Below are 12149 nucleotides of genomic sequence, written 5' to 3' on the forward strand. Positions count from 1 at the left end.
ATGGCCTTTCAGATCCTGGTCTCTTCATGTTTGCTCTCAATCTCTTGAACCTTCCTGCCTGTGCTTTCATGTCTGACATCTGGCTTAATCAGACTTAAGTTATCATTATATTTGTGAACAAGTCTAATGAAGGTGCCTTTTTTTATTACTCATCTGCAGTCTGTTTTTAAACATTAACATCTTAAATGTTGATAGGTTTTATTCTCATTCCCCAAAGTGCATGTTGTTTACACATGTTTCTCCCAGGCATATAATATAGATTTTAAAATGCAAACAAATATATATATATATATGAATTTATTTGCATCCACACATCATACATCTTATAGATAGATATATGCATACTATATATAATGTATGTAAACTTTGTGTGTATATTGTTTTACTAGAATTTGGCTCTAAATTGGAGTACTTCTTCAATTATAACAGCACCTATTGACATATCTGTAAGTTTACTTAACAATCAGAATGGACTTCAGCCCAGAAGGGCCCATGTAATTGAAAGCCCTTTCCACATGCAGTTGGCAAGTAAACTATACTGTGTGGAAGAGGACTATATAAAAGTAAGAAGAAAAGGGTTGTATCTGATATTATAGAGCAGGGGAGGAAAAAAATTAAGGGTGCAGACCGTATTGTTCTAGGAAACAGAAGAGGGAGTTTCCAGAGGAGGTTTCTGGTCTCCTGTGGAAGCTGGGGTCAAAGAGATTTTTCAATTCAAAGAAGATCAGAAAAAAGATGATCAGATCTAGGGAAGAGTCCTTTCACAGGGAAAAGCACACCTGAGAATCATGAAAGAATGGTGCTGGAGAGGATGGATTTGAGGCTGACAACAGCTGCCTATGATGAGAATAGGAACTTTGCAGCTAGTGTAGCAGGAGGATATGGTTTTTTGGTTTGCAGGATATGCAGCTGAGGCTGAGATACAACTTGGAAATGAGAGCAGCTGACCAGGAGCCACCAGAATGCTTTCACCATTCTGAGAAGTGTGTGTAGTGGTAGATGTTGGCAGTGGGCTCTCTGCTCTCTCCCTTCTTGTGCAAAGATCTCTGAAGTATGGAAATCCTCCCAGTGTGGTAAATCAACCAAGGTAACCCGTCAGTTTTTATCTTAAGACTTTTGCTCTTTGTATAGTAACCTGCTTGGAGATTACCATAGCTTGTACATAAGACTTCAATCCTGTTCCACTTCAGGAGACAAGAATGCAATGTTTTTACTAGCCACTACTGAGCCATATAATTTCTTGGTCTCCATCCCTCAGGAGAAATCTGCTAAAGTATCTTGGACTATTTGTCAGAAATTCTGCTCTTGTTATCCTTTTGGACCTGAGAAACTGGCCAAAATTCAAGGGTTTTAGACTGTTCCAAAGAGGAGAAACTGGTGCAGGAATCAATACTTCTCTCAAATAATTTTGTACATTTACAAGAAATGGAGTGACCCTCTACTCCCGAGAAGAAAAACCACAGTTATTCACCACATCAATGTCCTTCTAAGTTACCTCCCCATGAGGGCTCTCTCCAGGCTCTTCAGGGTCATGCAACCAGCTGTTTGTTGGTTTCTGCTCCTTTTCCTCCTGTACCATGCAAAGGAATGTGTTGCAGAGGGATTACAAGAAACAGAAGCCAGGCTAATAGAAGAATCGAATTCACAGCCGTGTCAGACCTGTGTTGCACGTGAGCTAATAAGATTTGCAGAAGGTAGTGCTTGTAAGTGCAAACCCAGTACAATATGCAGGAAGCTGATTCATTTGGGGGATATCACTTACAGTCTCCACAAGACAATGTGTTGTATAGCATGGCTGGACCACTGGGTTACTGTGAGGGGTATCTAGGCATGTCTTCTTTTTGCTTCCATTTATTTCTCCCATATATGCAACCATTATTTCAAATAGTACCCTTTTCAGCTCTCCACCCAGAGAGCTGAGATTCCTCAGTTGTTTCCAGTATGTCTTTGAGTTAGTGTGGAGACCAGTGAGTGGCACCCTGTGAACAGTTTGTTTACCTGACTCCATTGGTCAAGCCTGCCCCCCTTAGGAGAGCTTCACTGGACTGTCAGTGATAATAATAGCCAACGAGCTATTATGGAGAGGGGGGTCACAGGAGCAAGCTATTCTAAGGAAAGATAAGGGCAGAGGTAGTAGCAACTCCTCAGTTTGTGTTTCTGTCTTGCAGGAGGTGTGTGATTGTGTTATCTCGCTGTCAAGGCTGTGGGTAAATGGAGACTAAGAAATGATGTCTCTCAGCAAAATGGGAACAGCTCTCCCTAGCTATTACACATTACTTGTTGTCACTTTTAATGAATGTTTATAAAGTACTTGGGAATTTTTGCATGCAAAGTGTTACATATGAGCCACTGATAATTAAATGTTTTATTATGCACTCATTTGAGCCAATGCTAACAGTAACTAGTGGAAAACTTCAATTTCTGTGTCTCAAAAAGGTCAGAATAATTGGAAAGGGCTGACTGTCTGGGTAAAATGTGTGAAATCTGAAAAAAAGCCTGTCTGAAGAGTGTAGTGTACTCTCACAAATGGCTGGAGAGAATGTGTCTTTTTTATTTATCAGCACTTGTATTTAATCCGAGAGATCAAGAATACAGCAAGCTGATACAGCTAGAATATTTTCTGTGTATGCTGCCCTGATAGCAGTCAGCACTTGCACTGGATGCAGTAACTAAAAGGATCCAGTACCTAAATTATATTCAGATTACACATGAGTGGCCATCAGGCAACTTTAATATTCAGGCAAGGAGTCCCGTTTCCTTGTTAAGAGTTATGAATCTTCCCTGAACTGGGATAAGGCACTAAGTGGAAGCAACAATCAGTACAAAAGAATGGTCAGTGACAAGTGATGATAATACTGGTTCTGGTTTAAACACTGGACCTATAAATTAACATGAGTGCAGGTGCAATTCTGAACGTGCCTTTGTGCATGTGCGCACACGTTCAGTGTCTGCCAGACAGAGATCACAGGGAGCTGTTGCAGCTCCCTCAATCTCTGCTTGGCCCTCGCAGCAGTTTCCCTAAACTATACACCAGGTGCAGCTCCCTTGGCTCCAAACTGTCATTCATAGCACTACACTGCACCCACTTGGGAAGAGCCCACACCCTCTGCACATACCATCCTAAAAAAACAAAGACAAGTGATGACCAGAAAATAAGTACTTTAGCATTGAACAAATATGCATCAATGGCCCTTGCTGGCCTTATCCATAACCATTAATATGTGATTGTATTACTTTATTTTTAAGACAATTTGTTATTATAAATGTGGTTTAAAAAAAAAAATTCAGTGTAGGATTGGCTGGACAATAGACTCGCTTGTTTCACCATACTTTAAGCTTCATGCAGCTACCTGTGAAGCCTGGGATTGACTAACTACACCAGTGGGAAGAGACTTTTAGGCCCATGTTCCTCAGCTCGGAGTCCACATCCTGAACCTTGGTCCGTGCCAGGAGGCCACCTTTTCCCCCCCTTCCTACACATTCAGTTCATAATATCATAAACTACTTTACATTAGCTAAACCCATTAACTAACTTTTATCATCTACAGCATATATATCATACCCAATAGGGTTAAGTTCCTAAATAGTTCAATAGATGAAAACGTGTGCGTTACAAATGGAGTTACCGACTGAGAAGATACAGGCTGCAGAGCCCCCGCAGCTGCCCGTCGCCGGCTACCGCCACCCGACCATTTCTGGTTTGCGACTCCCCCTGCAGGGCGAGGGCCCGCCCGGCAGCAGCCGCGGGCTCCTCCGCCCTTCGCCCCCTCCTTTGTCTTGCCTTCTTGCTTTCAGGCATCTTTACTTTTTGTCCCCTGCAGTTATCTACCGTTCTCCACGCTGAAAAGGCTGTTAAGGAATAATACTGTATGTTTATCGAAGGACCAACCGTGTCTTCACTTCCTCTCCTCTTTTAGAGTTTCACCCTATTTCTTTATGGATCTCAGGTGCTTCCAGGGATCCTGTTTTCTCCTTCCCTCCCTTTCTGCATGTCTTATATATATAATAATTTTGTCGGAAAAGACCTTTAAGATCATCTAATCCAACCATAACCTGTCCACTACTAAACCATGTCCCTAAGCGCCTCATCTGTCTTTTAAATACCTCCAGGGATGGTGACTCGACCACTTCCCTCGGCAGCCCATTCCAGTGGGCTGATAAACCTTTCAGTGAAGAAATTTTTCCTAATATCTAAACCTCCCCTGGCACAATTTGAGGCCATTTCCCCTTGTACTATCACTTGTTACTTGGGAGAAGAGGCTGACCCTCACCTCGCTACAACCTCCTTTCAGGTATTTGTAGAGTATGATAAGGTCTCCCCTCAGCCTCCTTTCCTCCAGACTAAGCAACACCAGCTCCCTCAGCTGTTCCTCATAAGACTTGTGCTCTAAACCCTTCACCAGCTTTATTTCCCTTCTCTGGACATACTCCTGTGCTGCAACATCCTTCTTGTAGTGAGGGGCCCAAAACTGAACACAGTATTCAAAGTGTGGCCCTACCAGTGCCAAGTACAGTGGACAGATCACTTCTCTGGTCCTGCTGGCCACACTTACTTCTGATACAAGCCAGGATGGTATTGGCCTTCTTGGCTACCTGTGCACACTGCTGGATCATATTCAGTCAGCTGTCGACCAATAATCCCAGGTCCTTTGCCACCAAGCAGCTTTCCAGCCACTTATTCCCAAGCCCACAGCATTGCACGGGGTTGTTGTGACCCAAGTGCAGGACCTGGCACTTGGGGTAAAGCCCCTCCTCCTGCCCTTGCACTGCTGCCCCCGAGCACACTTCTCCATCATGTCACCTTGTTTACTGCTCTGTGGTGAGAAATGAGGGACACAGAGAGGTTCCTTTTAAACCTTCCATGAATTCTGACATTTAAAAATCTTCAACCTAAATCAAAGCCCAAAAGTGACATTTGGTTTTTTTTTCTTGGTATAAATAGAGAAAATGAAAACTTTGAAACATCTGTTTAACCATCACTCAGTACTTCAGCATCTAAATGCAGCTGGTTTTAAATGCTTTGTCTTAAACTGGTATTAAACTGCATTTCCCTGTAACAGCGTATTACCTTATGGGAGGAATATTTGCCACATTTTTCCTACGGAGTAGTCTTCCTGGGTGAACTTCTTTCACAGAGTTGTCTGACATCCATATGTTGGTCAGAGCTTGCTTAGAGGAAAGTCTGTGCTCTGTTGTGGAAAATGGCATTCTTCAGGGGACAGCCATGAGACTGAGGATGAGGGTCTGAGTCACTCTCCTCTGAGGTCCATGTAGCAATAAAGAAATGCAAGAAAGTGGCTTTGGCAAGTTGATTTAAGCCCAGGTGTTTTAAGTCAGCTAAAAATCCTGAAATATTCCAATTTGGTTCCATGGATCATTTCAACTTTGTAGACACTACATTTTCTTTGCAAAAATTAGTTCAGGTGGAAGACTCCAAAGGGTTTTCCTCTCCTCATCCTAACAAATGTCAGCCACACCCCCAGAGCAGAAAGCAGGCAGTGGTGAAGAGGGGTGTGGGGACCATTTTCCCCCTGAGAGTCATTTGGGGGAGTACGATCATGAGCTCAGCTACCCTTCCAACCAGGGGTCTGCTAGGCCGGGCTACGGCACCTCGCTGGGGATGGGGATGGGCTGAGACAGAGACAGAATCGGGTCATGGGTGTAATGCACCTGCAGTGTAGCCTGTGTGGGGATCAAGAAGGAGGCTTGGCATGGAAATGGTTGCCAGGCAGAGAGCCAGGGGGAGCCCATGCCCCTGCTCAGGCAGGGAGCAAGCAGGCCTCCAGCAGGCCGGAGCCTCCATTTTGGAGGTTGCATGCTCCAGGTGAAACCCTGTCAGGGTGTAACCCTGCCAGGCCTTACTCCCCTCACACCAAACACAGAAGTTCAAAGTCCAATTTCCTTTATTAAATGCTTTCAAAAACCCACAGTTCTTAGCATAGCAATTGGTATGAGTGACAATCCCAGATCTCTCCCAGAGGGATTTCAGTTCAGTTCATATTGCTGATGCAGAACGTAAACAGGGATGAGCATTTGTAAATCTGTTGCACAAAATCAAATGAGCCAAATGAGAAACATGGCTGGATAATTTTAATACACTGATAAATTCTGTGGTCCAAGGTCCTTGTCTGTATTTCAGGTACATGAGTAATACCATCTATTATCTCTGGAGCCACTGAAAAAAGTATGCAGGCAAAGAGATATTTCCATGGTTCAACTGGTTAATCAAGGGTTTCCTGGTACGCAGAGCGGTTTTCTCTCTAAAGTATCAGCAGTAATAAATTTCGCAAGAGAGTATTTTTAAGCTTTTACGGTTTTCAATTTACAAAGGACTTCATAACTATGAGTACAATCACTGTAACAAATACTGCTGTGAAGTAGCCATTATTCATATTGCACAGAGGGAGATGCTAAAGCATGGAGATGTTTACTAATCTGCCAGCACTCATCTTTCCCTGAGTGGGACCAGCGCTCATCTCTTCTCACTCTCCAGTCTGTACAGTGAGGGTCTGAGGAGTCCCTGTGACCTAGCATGGACCTCACCATCCTGGTACCTTGTCTTTCGTCAAGCAACCACTGGGTTCTTGGCTTTCTCCAGTCTCTTTCTGGTGTCTATGTCCAGCCTCCCTCCTCGTGTTGTTTATTTGGGGCTATGAAGTTCCCAGGAGAAGAGGCACTGTTTCAAAAGTGGCTGGTGCATCAATGTCTCAGTCAAGATCAGAAACCCAAAGTAATGCATTCAATTTATAGTGATATATAAGGTTCTTCAGAAAATACTTAAGGTAGAGCAGCATCTGAGTTCAAGCGTTTTACTCACCAATGAACATACACAACAGTGACAGCTGTAGCTCAGAGAGCTTACAGGAGGTGTTATTGTTCCAGTTACACAAACATATGCAGAGAACCTGAGGGCAAAGGCAAGGACTAACTTGTTCTAGTCCATGCTGACAGCCCATGCCAGAATCAGTAACCAGCAGTCACTCTTCAAAAATGTCATTGGTAGGCAAAACATTAACACATCTTTGATGTTTTAAACAGCAGATCATCCTCTCAGCACTGCTGACTTATTTGCTTCCTCTAATTATTTTTACTATGATTATTATTATTATTACTGCTGCTGCTGTTGTTAACTCTTTGGCCTAGTTAGATCATACTTGTTCATTCCTCCTCAAGAGTCCTTTTCTTTCGTACTTCAGGACTAACCTACTCTGGCACTGTAGAAATAAAGTATTCCTCAGACAACCTTTTGATATAACCTTTATTTTCATGCACATGAGCCATCTCAATGGATAATGAATATTGCATGCTTTTTTTACATATATGCTAAAATGCTTTGCCAGAGTAGGACCCTCAAGAAAGCTATTTACAATCCTTATTTTCATCTGAGTGACCATTTCTTCTTTCATTCAATGAAATTTTTTAATGCACTCTTGCACATTTGTCTTAAAATGTAACCAGAAGTGGTGTGATCCACTATATATATATGATTTTACATGTCCAGAAGTTAGACACTTATTTGAAATTAGTTGAATGTATTCAAGGTACAATTGAAGTAAGACACTTTTTCTCACCTGTTTTCATAACTGTTTTTGACTAGGATGAATAATTTCATAAGTTTCTATGCTTAAATGTGATAAGCAGTCTCTGCAAGTGATGCAAAAGAAAGTTACATGTAATTATGAAACTCATTATTGTTTTAAAGTAGTTCATAGGATCACCTGTACATAACTTCTACCTGACAGCAAAAATGCATGCAAATACAAACCTGCGTAGCAATGTTTGCTGGTGCACACTTGGTTTCACTGCATGCATGCAACCATCTCATGGAGGAATGCTCCTTTGTTTACCTCTGGGCTCTTAACTCTTGCTCTAAGCAGTACCATTGGGAAAGCACAGGATCATCTGCTTTGCTGTAATGCTTGGCAATATGTGAGTGAGTAATAAAAGCCACAACCTAGCCTACAGGCAACCCCAAAAAATTTCCAACAGTATTTACCGCTCTATTTTTTTTCATTAACCCTAGGTACTACATTCCATAACCTGGAAAAATACAATTTGACTGCACAGACACAAAACACCATTTTAACTGCAGAGGGCATGAAAGAGCTACTGAACAGCACAGTGTTTAACTTACAAGGCGTTATTCCTTCCAACATAACTTTCTCCAAGTTTGAGTTCTTCCTCACTATTTACAATGTTGCATTTTAGTCCTGAAAGATCATCTGAGGATCCATCTGATTGCTTTCTTGGGGAAAAACACAAACCTAAAAAACATAAATTATCAGATTTATTCCAGAGGATATTTCTTTATGATAATCATGGACTAGAAATAATTCTGTTATCCTCACTGAATCTAATGGATGTCACTTCTCACTGAGATTTTATTTTCCATTTTACTTTGCACTCAAAATCACTTTTTTAAAAAAATTGTATACAAGGCTGCTAATGTAGGATGGGCTGATATTTACCTTAATGCCACTTTGAAAACCCACAGCTGTTCATTAATGCTCGCTAGAATCACTGACCACATCCAGCATAGTGCAATGCAGCGATTTTCTAAAACTTTTCTGATGCTAATAAGGTTTTAATCAAATTTGTCTTAAGAGTGAAAAAAAACCTAAGAGTTGAGATTTTCACTGAAGCATAATTTATCATTCAAAAAAAAGCAGTTGAAGATTCTTAATTTGAACACAGAATTGTCCAGAACTTGCCCATTTGGGGCTGTGTTTTAGGGTTTTCTGGAAATCTGAAACAGATCTTACTCAGCCTGTGTCTTCAGAGGAATGAGAAATGTCTGCAAAAACCACTACCAGGAATCCAGCCTGAGGCAGGTACACATTGGCAGGAGCCGTCCCAGCTGATAACAAACGCTTTGCCATCCTCCACCCACACAGCCCGAGTAGCACGAATCCCCATTTTTCCATTAACCCACATGCTAAGTGTGTTTTCCAGCCTCCTTTTTAAGCTGGTCACATCTTTGTTATTCACTTTGTAGTCCTGAGGGCTGGCGTGAGGCTGAAGGCTGCAGAGTCTACCATGCTCAGTGGTTTTTCAGTCGATCTCAGTAGCCCAGGACGTCACTGCTGGGAATCAGTGAAGGTGGAGAGGAAAATACTGGCTCTTCCTCTACCATAGGCAGCGTTTGCCTTTAGTTAGGGAAGATTTTTGATATAATATTGGTGGACACCACCAGAGGGTGCATTGCTGCCACTATAATGCCCGCTCTTACACTGTGAGTAACCACGCTCTGCTGCTGCAAGGCTTTGGACAAATCCTGCACCTTCAGTTTCCGTGGCACTGCCAACATAAAGGTGCACAGTGAAAAGCAGGATTAAACACTGAAGTCAGTGAAGCAAATTGCTTTAAAGAAAAAGAAGAAGAAAAAAACCAACAAGGAAAGGAGAAGTAATACACCTTTTGTGCTGTGCATTCAAGGCATTTTGCAGCTTTTCTTGAAATATCCATCATGAGAGTCCTCCTTTGATCTGCTGCTAGCAGCCACTCCCAAAGGGGTGAGAGACACCTTGTTTCCTTCCTTTCCTTATCCTGACCTGCCGGTCTGGAATGCAGTTCACCTCTGAGCGTTTTCAGATGTATCATTTTCAGAGAAGCTTGCATGTCACAACACACAGCCGGGGCTTACTTGGCTGCTTACGAAGCCTGCACATGACAGCCAAACGGAGGAGCCACATTCTGCGTCTGACCCTCCCGTGCTCCACCTACACGCATGCCCTTCTCTGCAGAAGGGGCACAACGGTGTTAGAATAACAGATATTCACCTTGCCCTCAACATACACAGGACCCAAGACCGCAAAGTTAAAAAACTAGTGCCCCAAGGGTGCAGCTGAGGGCAGTTCAGGCTGATCTATGCCTGTATTGCTGCAGCCCTACCTGCCCCTCGGCACATCCCTTTGTAAAAGGGATCGTGATGTACCCCATCCCTCAAAGTCATCCCACCCGGTGGCTCTGGTGGAAGGTAATCACTTCTTGCTGGGTTAGTTTCCAGCCAGATGACAGTTTTTCAGCTTCCTCAACTGACTTGCTACCCAGCAGCACAACCCTCAGTGCTGGTGTACAGGGGAGAGGGACAAAACACAGTGCCGTGAAGAGGCCAAGACTTTTTCTAACCCTGCAGACTATCTTAGACCAAGCACAAAATCATCCTTTTAGGTTTACTGTGCTGTCACTGCATTTAGGGTCAGTCTTCAAAGAGAGATTTAAAATTCTGATTTGCTGTTTAGAAGTGCCCCATCACCCCATGTACCGTAGGCCAATGGATGCTTAAGCTGGAGTTGCAGCTAAACTCTGAAAACATAGCTGGCATTGATCAAGACCATAATGTTCCCCCACCAAATAGCAAGGGAGTTGAGCAAAGCATAAATACACACTTAAAACTGCAGCACAATAATAATAATAGTAATAATAATAATACACCCCCAGGATAACCAGCATGGTTATGTGTGAGTTAGCTGAAGATGGCTGGAGGGAGGAGATGCCACACATTCTTGAGTGCACTGCAAGGAACTTTCAGTTCCATTGACTTCAATGGGATTTCAGTCAGGCTGTGCCTCTGCTGTGGAAAGGATCTGCTTAACACAGCGTCGTGGGGTTCCTTGGTTTTTGTCTCTGAGCGACTCCTGGCAAAGCCACTGGTTAGTAAGTGAAAACACACTTTTTCCAGTCACCAGGACTGCAAGCTGTACCTGAGTTTGGATGCTTTTCTTTTCTTTCACTGTTTGCTACTGCTGTGATTCTGATTCTGATAAGAATTGTAGATCTGGCTCCTTGACTGGGTGGTGACTTTACAAACCCAAGTTTGACTACTGAAGAGGGGAGGAAAAGGGGGGCCTGACCTTGCAGCAGATTATTTCCCCTGCTTGCAGCTTGACTCCAGCTAAGAAGCGGTATTCAGTGTCGGCCCAGCAGCTGCTGCGCAGGAGGTCTGTCCCTTCGGGCAGCTGCTGCTCATCTGCCTGCAGCTGGCAGCGGAAGTGACATCTGTTCTCGGTCCCAGCTGTGAGCAGCGCAGAGGTGCCAAAGCCCAAAACGCCTCAGTTCTTGATCCAGGAGCGAGGAAGGGTTTCTGATGCCAGACCACGGCCTGGCTTGCAGGGGAAGGGAGCGGGGGGGATCGTCTCCTTCAACGATGGTGGGCTGGGAGGAATGGAAAGAGAGTGACAAATGGGGAGAGAAAGAACAAGTAACAGAAGTAGGGGAAAGGATGGGAGAAGAGTGTGGGAGAAGACAGGGACGGCTGAAGAGGAAATTTGACATCTGAAGTGACAGGGCCAGTCTGAAGCAAGAAAACAAAGGGAAGGAGGCAGAGTAATAAAAAAGAATGAGATGCAGAAGTTGCAACAAATACCTTTCCAAGGGAGGCGATTATTAAATAAAAGGCTGTTGAACAGGGAGATGCCTTACTGAGCTCTCATCTCGGGTGCTGCTGAGCCTGGAAGGCTTTCCTGTCCGCAGCCCTTAGTGGATCACGCCATTCAAGGGGCTTTCCTTACAGTTTTTGCCATCTGGAGGAGCTCTGGTATATTCTGTCTTGCCTCCTTGCTTCTCCATCTTATTTAAATTCACGTCACTTTTTGCTTTTCCAAGTCTCTTTACACTCTCGTTTATCTTTGTAACTGTGTTATAATTCAGTGTTGTGGCATTTTAACTGAATTATAATTTTAGTTTCTGAGACACGAACATATGCAGGATGAAGGAGAAGATCCATTTCAATCTAAAGATTGAAAAGCATACTTAAGTCAACCTAGAAATAAATATGTTAAGAAAGGCCACTTTGCTCCTCAGGTTGGTGTATGCAAGCCGAGTATATTCTATCATAAACGTATATTCACAGTTGAGACTGTTTCCTTAGCACAGGCACTGAAATTGTGCTTTTCAGATCTCAAGCCTGAGTATTTCTGGAAGAAATAACCAAGGAAAATGTATATTCAACAAGTGCTTTACAGCCTTGTCAATCAAAATCGACTTACACTGGAAAAAATGCAGTGTCAGAGACTGCTTCCTTCCCTTGGTGCTTGCCAGAAGCACAAGACGAACTGAATTGTGGTGAACAACTGGGATGAGGAACAGGCCAAGGGAGACAGACATCATAAAAACTCTCCAGTCTGAAGTTGGAAGGGCAGGTATTGGTG

The sequence above is a fragment of the Mesitornis unicolor genome, unplaced genomic scaffold (assembly GCF_000695765.1).
Source record: "Mesitornis unicolor isolate BGI_N332 unplaced genomic scaffold, ASM69576v1 scaffold5834, whole genome shotgun sequence".
Classification (NCBI taxonomy): domain Eukaryota; kingdom Metazoa; phylum Chordata; class Aves; order Mesitornithiformes; family Mesitornithidae; genus Mesitornis; species Mesitornis unicolor.